The sequence below is a fragment of the Lissotriton helveticus genome, chromosome 10 (assembly GCF_964261635.1).
Source record: "Lissotriton helveticus chromosome 10, aLisHel1.1, whole genome shotgun sequence".
Taxonomy (NCBI): Eukaryota; Metazoa; Chordata; class Amphibia; order Caudata; family Salamandridae; genus Lissotriton; species Lissotriton helveticus.
In genome coordinates, this window is record NC_136071.1 from 257,956,907 (window position 1) to 257,970,630 (window position 13,724).

The window sequence follows — 13,724 nt, forward strand, 5'->3', positions numbered from 1 at the left end:
GCTCCATCTACAAGTCCACTGTAAAGGACATGCAGAATCGATTCGCCAATGACGCCATGCTGCTGTGGGTATTTTTCTTCCCCTGCGGCTCTTGAATCTTTGGCACTCTAATAATAGCCTTAAATTGGCTGAAAACCTTCCAGTTTCAAAATTGGAAGGTGTTCCTAGAACTGCTGACCGCAATTTTATTTCACTCTCCTGTCAGAACTGAGTAGTCTATTTCAGTCAGTGAGTAGTCTATTGGTTTTCTCCTTCTCTTGTTCGGTACCCGACTATTCCGCTAGGCTAGGTTTGATCTGTGAGAGCTACACTACGCAGCGGGGCGTGGCCTGATCAATAGAGCACTCGCTGTATATATACATAATTTAGTATCTGGCTCATGTCACAGACACGCCAAGAAAGGACAAACAAACTGCGTTTCTCAATATGAACACTAGAGGTCACTAGCGAGTTTCACAAAACTATTCCGACCACATCCAACGGCGCCATGACTGGGACCGACACGCACGGAATAAATATAGCTGTTCTCCCAACAGAAGGACTACAGATGTATTGTAGAGCTGCCAAAACCCCAAGTAGAACAGGCAGCCCTTTAAGGATTACAAACATGGGGATGCTTAACAGCTCTAGCCAGAGCCGGCCTTCGCTAAAATAGCGCCCTGGGTGTGGGCGGAGAGAACTGTGGCGCCCTTGCTGGCGGTAAAGAAGTTAAAAGAAGTAGCAGGGGTCAGTACCTGGATGAGCAGGGACTGGCCCCTGAACACAAACATCCCCGGACCGCCCTCAGTGCACCTATATCACCGATAACCTATCTGCCTCACCATGGTTTTGTTGTTGTGTGCCAGCAGGGGTCAGAGGGTGAAGGGGGCTAAAGGGGCGTTAAAAACATCGCCCGCCATATGCTAATGAAAGACTAAAAGCACTTTAAACAGCCAAATGAGACAGAAACAAACAAGCAGAGACAAGGACAAGGCTGGAGCAAGATGAGAAGGGCGCTGCTGTTGGCATAACCTTAATGCACAGAACTCCGTGTGTCCCTCAGACAATTGGCGCCCCCGGTCAGGGCGAGTTCTCGCCCATGCCAAAGACCGGTCCCTGGCTTTAGCACTTTAATAAAACCAAAATAGAGCTAGGTCAGAATTTAAAAAAATCTGACAATGGGTCTTTTAAAACCAGGCAACCAGACCTAAGAATGTGTAGAAACGTTTCAAATTGAACAAAAACAGCACAAAACAGGACGTGAATACGAATCAGGCGTGCCAGAAAAGACCAATCATTGCTTCGGAAAAGTGTCTTTCCCAAATAGTGCCAACTATTTAGAACTAACCGTGTTTGACTGCTATTTTGTTATGAGACTGGTATGGCTTTGTTACTATTGTGAACTAGTTTTGCCACTGTTGCAGTCCTTTTATAGACTGCACTTGTTTCAGCTCTACGTTGGTTCTGTTACAGGTGCACAGTGGGCCTGAAACTGCTCCGCTTCTGTTGTAGTGGTGCAGTTATTCTGATATAATCTTGGTTTGTAATTGATGTGTACTATGCTGTCGTACTTCGGGTTCTGTTATAATTGTTTTGATACAGAGTTGACCTGGTCTGCAAGTGTTTAGTTCTGTTCCAGGGCTCTGACTTGTAACTACAAAGATTTCTTTGATGAAATTAAAAGTAATGAATGTCAAATAATTGCATATACCATTGCAAAAACCGAAACAAGAACTTGATCCTGGTGTGTAACAAAACAAGAATAGACATATTACCCACCTACTATTGGGCTTTATTGAATGTTATTTGTCCTTCTCCTTTTTAGGCTCCCTTGCCTTCAGCACGGGTCCGTATTTGTGGCTCCTACAATTAATAACAGTTAATGCCCTCTACGAAGAGTGTTAACCGCTGCTAATTCCGCAAATACTGAACAATAAGTTAATTTGAAACTGAGATGGAATGCTGAGTTTTTCTGTCCTAGACACCATGCGTACGATCCTGCCATTCACTGCTCCGGTCTGCTTGTTACTCTAGGTTGAGTGGAAGGGGCATAAAGTAGGCAGAAACAGTGAACTTGCTCATTTGAATGTGTTGCCCGAATTAACATGATGGGTGCTAGCAGCCTTATCTGCCTACATGCTGAAAGGTGTTAACTGCTTTTATTTTCCCTTCCTGTTGTTATATTCCCTTTGATCTGGTCGGACACATAATTTTAGGGGCAGGCAATAAACTGCATTTAACGCCCACACACAAGATGTTAACTGTTGTTAATGCCTTTGCTGGTGTTTGGACAAAATATCAAGGGGGTTATTTCGATGTTGGGTTGAATCACTTCCGCCAGACACCCCATCGGTCATGGGACCGACTGACACTCGGTTGGCGGTCCCGACCGCCCCATTAGGAAGCGACAAACACTGTTCAGTCGTATTCCTACATTTTACTATGGGAGTATGCACTCCGGCCTTAAGCTGGCCGGAATCCATGCTCCCATAGAAAAATGGGAGGTGCAGTTCATCACTGCATCATGTAGCAGGCACCTCATGGTTATGGTGACCAGAATTTTAAAGCCAAAAACCGGGAAATTTCACAAAAATAGAAGAAGGACAACAATTTTACTTCAAGCGAGCGGACAGAATGACCACGCTCCTCAGCAGAGAATTACAGAACAGGCAGTTTGAACATACGTAAAAAGCAATTTTTAAAACCCAGTAGCTTGACTGCTAATTACATTTTTTTCTTGAAACAACTGATAACTATCCCTGCTTTGTAAAACATTGAAAAGCACCTCCTGCCGTTTTCAGTCGACCCTCTCTAAAAACTGGGAAAGGAGCTACATTTCCTGAAATCTTCCGGGACAGCTGGTGAAAAACCGGGACCGTCCGGGCAAATCCGGGATGCCTGGTCACCCTACTCATGGTGCTGCCACAAGGTGCAGGGATCAACAGGGGGGCACCTTCAACCTACAACTGGATGCCCTACAACCAAGGGAGCCCTGCTGGAGCCCCCCAAAGTCGAGTTCCGACAGCCTTTCTGTGTCAGAAAGGCCAGCACAGAAAGGCTGCCGAAATCCGACATTGTAATCTCAAGGGCGGTATTGCCCGTCTTTAAGATTACAGCCCAGATTCCGACTGGATAGACCGTCGGAAGCCAGCCGGAATGACCGGCAGGATTACTTTACAACCACCTCCATCGTAATGAGGCGATCGTAAAGTAAACCGACCAGCCCATTACGATGCATCCGTAAAGGCTCTGACCGAGGGTCTGAGCCTTTTATGGCCGCATTGTAATCTGCCCCTTAGTTGTAAATATCAGGTGATGGAAATATCAAAAATAAAATATCATCATACATAAATATCATGATGCAAGAATATTGTTTTGTTGAGGTAATATTGTTTTAAATAATATCAATGCTTTTAATATCCTTTTCAGGTATATAGTAGGAAAAATATATTTTTTAATGTGTTGGAATGTTAATTTTCTGTTTCTATTGTTCATATAAATGTTTTTCATTCTCTTCAAATATAGTATGTAATTTTAATTAAAAATGTTCATGTAATTTTTAATAGTAATTTATAGTGCTTTAGCGGGTTGTTGGGTCTGTAGAGGGCTAGGGTGGGAAGTTAATTAGGTAATAATGAATTATGAATTATTTAATACATTTAATTATGATTGATGTTTACTATCTAAATTATGTAATACTGATTTATTTTGTTATATGTTATTTTCTAGCTGTTAGATTTCTAGCGGTATAGAGTGAGAAGTTAATTGAGGAATAATTCATTAACAATTATTGTTAATTCATTATTTAATAGATTCTTAATTATATAATTTATGGAATACATATTTATTTTACTTATATTTTATTTGCGGGCTGTTAGATTTAGAGGCATCTATGGTGGGAAGTTAAATATGTAATAATCAACAATTTATTATTCACTGTTATTTCATTATTTAATTGATTTTTAATTATGCAAAATTTGGAATAATGATTTATTTTACTTTTATTTTGGTTGTGGGATGCCTGGTTTGCGTAGGTAAATTATGGAATACTTATTCATTTTAATTATATTTTAGTTGCAGGCTACTAGGTTTGTAGGGGTCTAGTGTGGGATGTTAAGCAATAATTAATTAGCAAAAAAAATACTTAATTGATCTTTAATATGTAAATTATGGAATATTTGTATTTGTAGTTATATTTTATGTGCGAACTGCTAGGTTTGTAGGGGTATAGGTTGGAAATTAATTAATTAATTGAATAACAATTATTTATTAATTGATAATTATTGAACAGTAATTATTTACATTGATTGTTTTATATATATATCATGTGATCAAGTCCCCTGCGAGGGAAGAAACGCGTCATGGCTGCTGCGTCCGTTTGGGAGTTTTAAATAAAGATTGCAGCTAACGAATTACGGCGGTCCGTGCTCTTTCTTTATGCCTGGGAGGACTGGCTAACTGAGAAGGAGTTTGCTTGGAGATTATATATATATATATATTCACTGAAAAAACCATAGGTTTCCCACCAGTTATAGTTAGCTGGAAATTTTACTCGCATAAAACCATTGAAATTCCCACGTTATAGTTAGTTGGACTCACTATAACTTGCGCGTGCAATGCACTGATGATGACGTCACATATTACATCACTCATGACGTGGTCAGTGGCATCACTCATGACATCACTGATGACACCATCCAGTGAATGTGTGTCTTTTTGAAAAATAAATATTAGTGAGTAATGTTTAAATATTTAAATATATGTATTAGTGTTTCACTTTGTGTATAAGTGGCTGCATGGGTTGGTGAGTAGGTACATGTGTATGTATATAGGTTATTAGATGTTTTTCTTAGTATCAGTATGAGTGTTTGTATGGTTTGGTGGAGGTATTACTTAGCACATAGATGCATGAATGACTGCCTCTCTCTTTGTATGTGTTTTGAAGACAGCATATGTGCAGGACTGTATGGGTGGATGACTGTGTATATGTGTGTGTTACTGATTGAATGAGTGTCTCACTAGTTTCTTTATTAGTAACTACATGTTTTAATCTAGTGTATGTGAATATTGATGTATATAAGTGAGTATATCTAATAGTAAAAGATTGTAAGAGTTCCTATTTAAATTAGTATGTGTTTCTATAAGTGATTGTTTAAGAGAGTAAGTATGTGTAAGTTTCCTTCGAAGTAAAGTGGTAGTGTGTGTATAGCTGTATATGCAAGCAAATAAATGGATGTTCAATAGTTAATTTGTATGTGTGAGTATGTGTGTGAGTAACTTTTAGATGACTGTCGGTGTGTAACAGGATGTATAGGTGTATCACTACATATGATGAGTGAGTATATGTATGAGTGACTATATAGAACTGTTGGTGAATCAGTGCATGTGTATATAGATGGTGGAATTATTGAATTGGTTGTTGTAACTGGTATGGGTATCTCCATTTTTTTTGAAAATTTTAGTTTCTATTTTTGAATATGTTTCAAGGGTTACATTACAGTGAAAGGAGCTCTGTCACTCTGTCACTCTGTCACAAGGATGGTGTCATCAGTGATGTAATGAGTGATGTCACTGACCATGTCATGAGTGATGTAATATGTGACGTCATCAGCAGTGCATTGCACGCGCAAGTTATAGTGAGTCCAACTAACTATAAGGTGGGAATTTCAATGGTTTTATGCGAGTAAAATTTCCAGCTAACTATAACTGGTGTGAAACCTATGGTTTTTTTCAGTGAATTTAATAGGTTTTTTAATGCTAATTCCTAACTATAACTGATGTGAAACCTATGGTTTTTTCAGCGAATTTCAATGTTTTTTTAATAGCAAATCTCTATAGGTATGAAAAGTAATATTTTATATTGTATAAATATGTAATTTTTTTGAATTTTTTTTTTGCCCCGGGGCGCGTACCGGTGAACGTACCGGTGAGCGCAATGTTACGGCGCGCCCCGGGGCGCGTACCGGTGAGCATCCCGTTAGCGCTATTCCCGCGAACGAAAACAACATCGTGACGTTTCGTGTAGCCGCGTGATGCGTCATATGACGCAATCCGTAAGCGCACCCGGAAGCACGCGATCGCATACGATCGTGCAACATCTCGAGTCGCTTACGCAACGCGCCCCGGGGCGCGCCTACGGGCGCGTAGCGTAAGCGCGTCGGGTCACGTGATCTGAAAATAACACTTTTCATTGGTGCAGATCAGTTTTGGTTTCCTAATGATGTAAGGCCAGGTCATGTGACCTAAAAATAACACTTTTCATTGGTTCAGAACAGTTTTCTTTTCCAAATGATAAAAGACCCCACCTTTTTTCCTCATTCTACCTTTGTGCTTTGAGAGAGGAAGACCTGCAGTTATTTCAGTAGAAAATGGCTACATTAGCTGCAGCTGCTGGAGCTTCTGGTCCACCACCACCACCACAAGGACCACCACAACTTCACAGTGGTGGAGATCAAGAAGAGGAGGAGGATGAGGAGGACGAGGAGAGGAGATTCGTCAGAGAGGACAATATTACCTACAAACCTAAAGAGCACATCATCTGGCAGTTTTTTTCAATCCCCAATGACAAGAAAAAAGTAAATGCGCCTAAGGCAACCTGCTTAATATGTCATCAGGAGCTGTCAAGGGGGAATCCCAACAAAAAGTACTCCTTTGGCAACCACACCATGATCAGGCATATGCTACGCAGGCATCCAAATAACTATGCTAGGGCAGAGGTCAGGGAACTGGGCAGAAACCCTGTCCAATCTTTTGCCAGCACCTCCCAAACTAATGATCCCACCCCATCGGGACCGGAAGTTAGGGAGATGTGCTCCACCGTACAAAGAAAGTTTAACAATTTAAAAATGGTTTGTATTTTTTTGTGGCAAAACAATATGCTATGGACAGCAAAGCATCACACTTATTAACCTTGCTTGGGATAACCACAAGTGCCCAAAGAAACATTGATTTTTTCCGCCTTTTTTTTTGCTCCTGTTGAGCCCTTTAGAATTCCCTATTTTTTGTTTCTCCCCTTAAAAAATACAAAAAAAATATAAAACTTCAGAAAAGCCCACAAAAAATAAAAAATGTTCCAAAAAACAATAAAAAAATATAAAACAACAAAAAGAATAAAAAAACAGTTCTTTTTAGAACTACCTTTAATTTATAAAAATAAACCTATAGTTTTAAAGAATCTCTGTCAATCTTTTTTCTGCAGGGTACGTGTACCGGTACGCACCCCGGGGCGCATACCGGGCGTTCCCCCCGCGAATTTTTTTTTTTTTTGCCCCGCGGGATCCTTTTATGGCCCCCACATCAAACCTAGGGGGTCAGGGGGGGTGTACCCTGCCCCCTTTTGGTCATTTCCCCCTTTGTTTTTTGCCACCTCTTGTGTCTCGATCCTACCGAGACACAAGATGGCGGCCGCTGCGGACTGTTTCGAATGTTTACAGACACCAGAGAGCCAATCAGCTTTCCGTGCGCATGTCGCGTAGCGCGCCCGGTGCGCTCCCCGGAGCGCGTACCGGGGCACGCTTATAGATATATATATTTTTTTAAACTCAAATTACTCAAAATCCTCTGGAGCACATATCTTGAGACATAGCAAAGGCACATCGGGCTACCAGTCCCTACAATTTTGCCAAGTTTGGTGAAAATCCATTCAGCCGTTCGAGCTGAAAGTGAGTTCGACCGCCCTATGGAAATTAACATGGGGAAAACACGTTTTGGGACCCCCCTTTTATCTCAGCACCCGCTTGACGAATCCCCCCCAAACTTTCAGGGAAGGAGCGGAGAGCCGCGAGGCAAAGTTGAGGAAAAATACAGGCAGATTCCTCAACCGGCGCCAAAGTTATTCCCAATAGAATGTTGCGATTTCCCTATGGAAATCAATCCTAACTATAACTACCTACTGGCGACCGCCAGTAGGTAATATATATATATATATATATATATCATGTTAACTAGTGGTTTTTATTTTAAAGTGTTTCATATTTTTTCTACATTAGTGGGGTTACTTATATATGTAATGTGTTTGAAGTGAAGTACTTTCCTTACACTTGCTTAGACTGCAGTAGGAATAGTAAAATTAACTCCTGAAATCCAACATATTCCCTGCTCTTGTGCTGTTTGAAGTAGGTAATAGTACAGTTTACCCCTCTGGAGTGCAACACTTACTCTATTGCTGCGGCAGAAACAAATCATTACCAATAATGAGTCAAAACTATTGGAAAAAAGAAGAAATGCTCACTGGAGAGAAATAATAAAAGATATACAAATGGACAAAGCATAGTTGGCCACAAATGGATAAAAAAGAACTATTTAAAAATCTCTAAGGAACATGAGCACATGTAATTTCACGTAAAAAACCTGCAGTTTGCAAGTTTTATAAAAGTTAAACTACACTGACCACAATACACTTGAAACGAAAACAGGAAGTAACTGTGTCCAATTAAAATAAAAGATGTCTATTTTCTAGAGTGCACTATCCCGTGAACAAGCCTTCTGTTAAGGTGAAATGTGTTGGGTGTGGCAAAGATCTAAAATAAAGCCGCTTTAACTTCTGCACACAAGAGAGTGCGTTTCTGTTATATTTTTTCGCCGTGAGGCAAAAAATTAGTTTTCATTAATACCGGCGTGCCCTGCCCGAAGAAATACACTACCCCATCAAAGAACGTGGACGTGTGCTACATTTGTGGCAAATATATTTATATTATATTATATTATATCATAGTATATATATATATATATATATATATATATATATATATATATATATATATACAAACACAAATATGTGTGTGTGTGTGTGTGTGTTTATATAAGTTCATATTTTTATATAGTATTACATATTAGTGGAATTTATTTAATCTACATTATATTAAGTTAATATATTAAAATATTTCATTTACTACTTTAAACTGTATATTAAAAAATCAATATTTTTGTATATTTGTGGACGATATTAGTGTCAACAATTTTTTCTCCAGTTTTTTGGTACTTATCATTATAAGTAGAAGAGCACAATATTGTGGTGAACAACATTTTTGACACAATATTTTTGTCAACAATATTTTTTACTACAGTATTGTGTCAGTAATCGGCCATCAGTAGAGGGACATAAAACTTAACTCATGGCTCCATCTTTTTATAATTATTTGTTGCACATCAAACAGGAGGACTCCCCTTCTATTCTTCCTCTGTGCTTCTGCAGTCACCCTCCTAATACACCTTGTTGCCCCTGTGTAGCTGCGGTCACCATCCTAATACCTCTTGTTATCTCATATTTAAGTCAGAAATCACTGGTTAGTAAGGGTAGAAACTGATTCTGCAATTAGAACATTTCACCCCAAACCTAAGTACAACTTTGTCAACCTCTCATTCGTTTTCTCACCTCCATTGTCTTGGCACCTGTTTTTGCAGTCTGTGTCTTGACATGCTACTGTAACTATTGGACAAAGCTAAGTCAGAATTTGAGGTGCTAGGAAATCATCTTAGTGTGGTGTTATCCTGAAAAGTCTTGACTTGGTGAACTATGATATGTTAGTATTCTGTCCTGAGAAGGCTGCTCCAAAGCAAGAAGACACAGCAAGTTTTGCTGAAATTCATAAATGTTCAACTTGTGATGCTGCTTCTCCAGTGAAAGGATTGGATGATAATCAACAGTCAACCTGCAAGGAGTTGAGGAGCTTGTGGGAGCGCAGGTCTGATAAACAGGCGCGGAGGCTGAAGATAGGTGCGAACAGGTTGTTTATTTATGATAGGCTTAAGTTCAGGGGAAACAAAAGTTTGTGCGTCACTGTATTCTTCTTCTGGTGTTTCTTCCTCTTGGACCAGGGCTGTTAAGGCTGTTGCTCCAGGCCCCTCCTTTTCACCATGCCGGCCTTTCATTCGTTCCTCATAGCCACTTCCGGGGTTGCTCCCAATCCCTTCCGGGTCCCGACTGCTGGTACACTGCATAGACATGGAAACACGGCATGGAGGTTCAGAAACAGGATCGGGATTCCATTGGTCGACCTGGTTCCCTCGTACCTCCGGCTGACAACAGGTAGGTTCTGCCCATGGTGCTACCTCCGGGAGTCCCTCCTCACAGAGCTGTAGAGGGTGAAGACAGTGTCATAATCTAGGATTCAATATACATCTACTAAAGTTATAGCAGGACCTGTCTAGCACTTTTGTTCATCACCAGTTACTAGCCATTTTGTATATGTGATGTTGCCTGCTATCTCTTCAGACTTGCCAAATATGAATGTTTACATGCCTGTCTCAAGTCCATTATTTTAATTTGAGGATTGGGATTTTGAGAGCTCCATTGAAGGCCATTAATGGTTGGTTTCAATCCTTTTCTGCAGCTTTCCAGTGTCAGTCTTTCTTTTTCTCCCCTTTTAATTTAGACTATTCTACCCTCAGTGGGTGGAATGTTCTAATAGCATTATTAAACAAAAAGGGTCACCCAGGGACCTGGGCCTGACACACTATAAAAAAGGCGGTCTCTCTAGGGGTTAGTGTATCCTTGGACCGCCACAGCAAAAGCAATGTAAAGAAATCTTCTATAAATGTATTTCAATTAAGCGGTAAGTGCATTTATTTAATTAATTATATTCATAAATGACACAGCATTCATTTTTTTCAAAAGATAAAGTGCTCCTACAAAGTGACGGCACAGTGAGAGTGAGTAAAGTGACTAAAAAGTGTGCTTTTGTTATGTACTAAATATATACATGTGACTTAATATATCTTGCATATTCAATAGCCAGATGCTGCTAGCATACCCCCAATTTGATGTCTTCCCGACTAGTGGGTCACTTAATATATCTTTCATATGCAGTAGCCAGATGCTAAGTCCAATTTTCATAGAAAGGAGCGTGTCCTAATCAGTCAATACATTTTCTTCCAATATTCCCAGAATAGTAATTGTTATTTCATAACTTCTTCCATCCAAACAATCACTTGGGAGTCTTGTGTTTCATTTCAATCCAGATGTTTTTTCAATCAATATTATTTATCACAAAAAGTTGGGCACTCCCAGACTGTGTGATAGAAGGTAGCCGTTTGGGCGCAACCCCGAAGACAGAGTGGATCAGCTCTAGCACCCATCTTCGCCAAGGTCACTCCTGTGAGGTATGACCTATGAAGAATTTTAAGTTGTATAAGTCAGAATCGGAGGGTAATCGCTGCTTCTTTATGGGACATCAAAGCCGCCTGCCAGTCCTTGTCATCTATTGGTTCTAGGTCGTTCTACCAGCGTTCCCTAAGTTTGTGGAATGTGTTTGGTAGGTTATTACATAGCTTTTTATAGGTTACTGAGATTGCTTTTCATTGTAGTGGCCCATCCAGAAACCGGTCTTCCAACGGGGCAGACTCCGGTATATTTGTAGGATCGGGAAGGCTGTGGTGAGTGCATGTCTAATTTGTAAATATCTAAACAATTCTCCCTGCGCCATCTGGTATTGACTCTGAAGGTCCTCAAAGCGAAGAATCAACCCTTTTTTGATCAAATCTCCAACTGTCGAGATCCCTATAGTATCCCACCTGTCGAAGCTGGGCTGATGACAGAGTGAACCCAATCCATGTGCATACCACAGTGGTGTCACCTTTGTGAGGATACTAGACCAACCCAGTCGGGAGTTCGCCTGATGCCAAATCGCCACCGTGTGGGAGAAGGGCCCAAAAAATCACCCCTTCTTGACCTTCGTGTATAGTGCCCCCAAGTAACCAGCTCTACCTGTTTGATATTTGTCTAATAAGTACGCTTGGTCATCAGGGGAGCGATACATCCAGTGGTTCACCACAACCAATTGCGAGGCCCAGTAGTAAAGTCGGAGATCGAGGAGGGCGATTCCCCCATCATACCAACCTTTCATCAGTTTTTCTGGTAGTGATGCAGGGAGCCTTGCCGTCCAAGAGCAGAGTGCGAACCTCACCCTTCACCGCCCGAAATAGGCCTCTGTGATTTTGTAAGGGCAATTCTGAAGGATGTACAGGAAGCGGGAAAGGGCCAGAATCTTAAACAAGGCCGCACTGCCCACTAGTGACAAGGGCAGGATCTCCAATGTTTGACATCTGTCCTCAACCGAGCTAATGGAGGGGCCAGGTTACAGTTATAGAAGAGAGTTGCGTCTGGTGTTGCAAATATTCCTAAATAGCGGAAGCCTTACGCTGCCACCTCCACCCTGCAGTTTAACGGAAGACGAGGAGTCGGGCCCTAAAGTACAAACAGCACATATTTACTCCAATTGGTCTGGTAGCCTGAATATTTCCCAAAGTTCGTAAAGATATCGAGGACGCTATATATGAATTTATATGGGGGAGCTAAGTACAATAAAATGTTATCCGCATACAGGCATATCCGGTCCTTCTGATCCTCCGCCCACCTCAGACCCCACACCCCAGCATCTCTACGGATCCAGGCAGCCAGTGGTTCCAACATAAGAGAGAATATCAGAGGGGAAAGAGGGCAGCCTTGACGCGTTCCTCTCCTCAATGTAAACACCCATGAGGTATGGTTATTAACTCTCACTTGTCCCCGTATGTCAGTATATAGGAGTTTCACCCACCCCATGTATTTCGGGCCAAAGGCCATTTTCAAGCGAACTTCAGATAAATATGGCCACTCTATGGAATCAAACGCCATGGAAGCATCTAAAGAGAGCACCACTGCGTCTTCCGCTATATATTCCTTACACGAGAGCACATTATTCATGCGGCGAATATTTAGCGCAGTATTCCTCCCCGGCATAAAGCCAGATTGGTCTGGGTGAACCAAGGACGAGATAACTGAAATCATTCTAGTAGCGAGAACTTTCACGAGGATCTTAGTCTCCGCATTTATCAGTGAGATCGGCCTATAGAAGCTGCAGTTATCTACCGGTGTTCCCGGTTTGTGGATCATAACAATGGACGCCATCAGCTGGTCATCAGGCAACATCCCTCGTTCATAGCTTTCATTATACATGGCCCGCAGATGTGGGGCCACTTGTGAAGCGATAACTTTAATGAATTCTATAGGAGTCACGTTAGGTCCCATCGCCTTTCCAGAGTTAATTTGATTTATATCCTTTAGAATCTTGTCATGTGTAAGGTCACTGTCTAGGGTCTCTCTATCTTTTGCAGAGAGGGTGGATACGTTACTGTCGATTAGAAGTTGGCGGGAGTCTTCCGCGTCATATGTAGTTGAGGGAGAATAGATCTGTGCCAGGTTTTCCGCGAAGGCATCCGCTATATCTTTTGGGTGCGTTATAATACTACCGTCGGCCATAATCAATTTTCGGACCCATCTATCACCTTGATCTCGTCTTTCCAGCCAGGCCAATGTCTTACCAGCCCTATCCCCCAGCTCATATAGTCTATGCTGTGTGTGAAGGTACTTGGCCATCATACGTTCCCTCACTTTGATCTTATATTCAGCCTGTTTGAGTGTGAGGAGGTGCAGTGTATCCTCTGATGGAGTGGTAGTATTGTCTGTCTCTAGTTGTTGAAGCTCAGTTTCTAGTTGGACTAGCTGTTAGTTTTTATTATGGACATATTCTGTCTTTAAAGACAGAGCTTGGCCCTTGAGTATCACTTTGAAAGCCTCCCACAGTATTTGCGCAGGCGGAATCGACCCCACATTTTCATTGAAGTAGTTCATAGTTTGTGTGTAGAGTTCTGTTTTAATGTCAGGAATTTTAAGCAGCCAGGGACTAATAATAATACTTGACCTCGGCTGTCGTTCCCTGTGAGTGTACTCGATTCTAACGGGGGAGTGGTCTGAAATACCCCTCGGT

General features: G+C 41.2%; 1 protein-coding gene across 1 annotated transcript in view; it reads left to right on the plus strand.

The window, feature by feature from the left end:
• The window catches only part of PLCD1 (phospholipase C delta 1), a 298,909-nt gene that overhangs the window by 56,338 nt on the left and 228,847 nt on the right, over positions 1-13,724 (plus strand). The window lies entirely within an intron of this gene.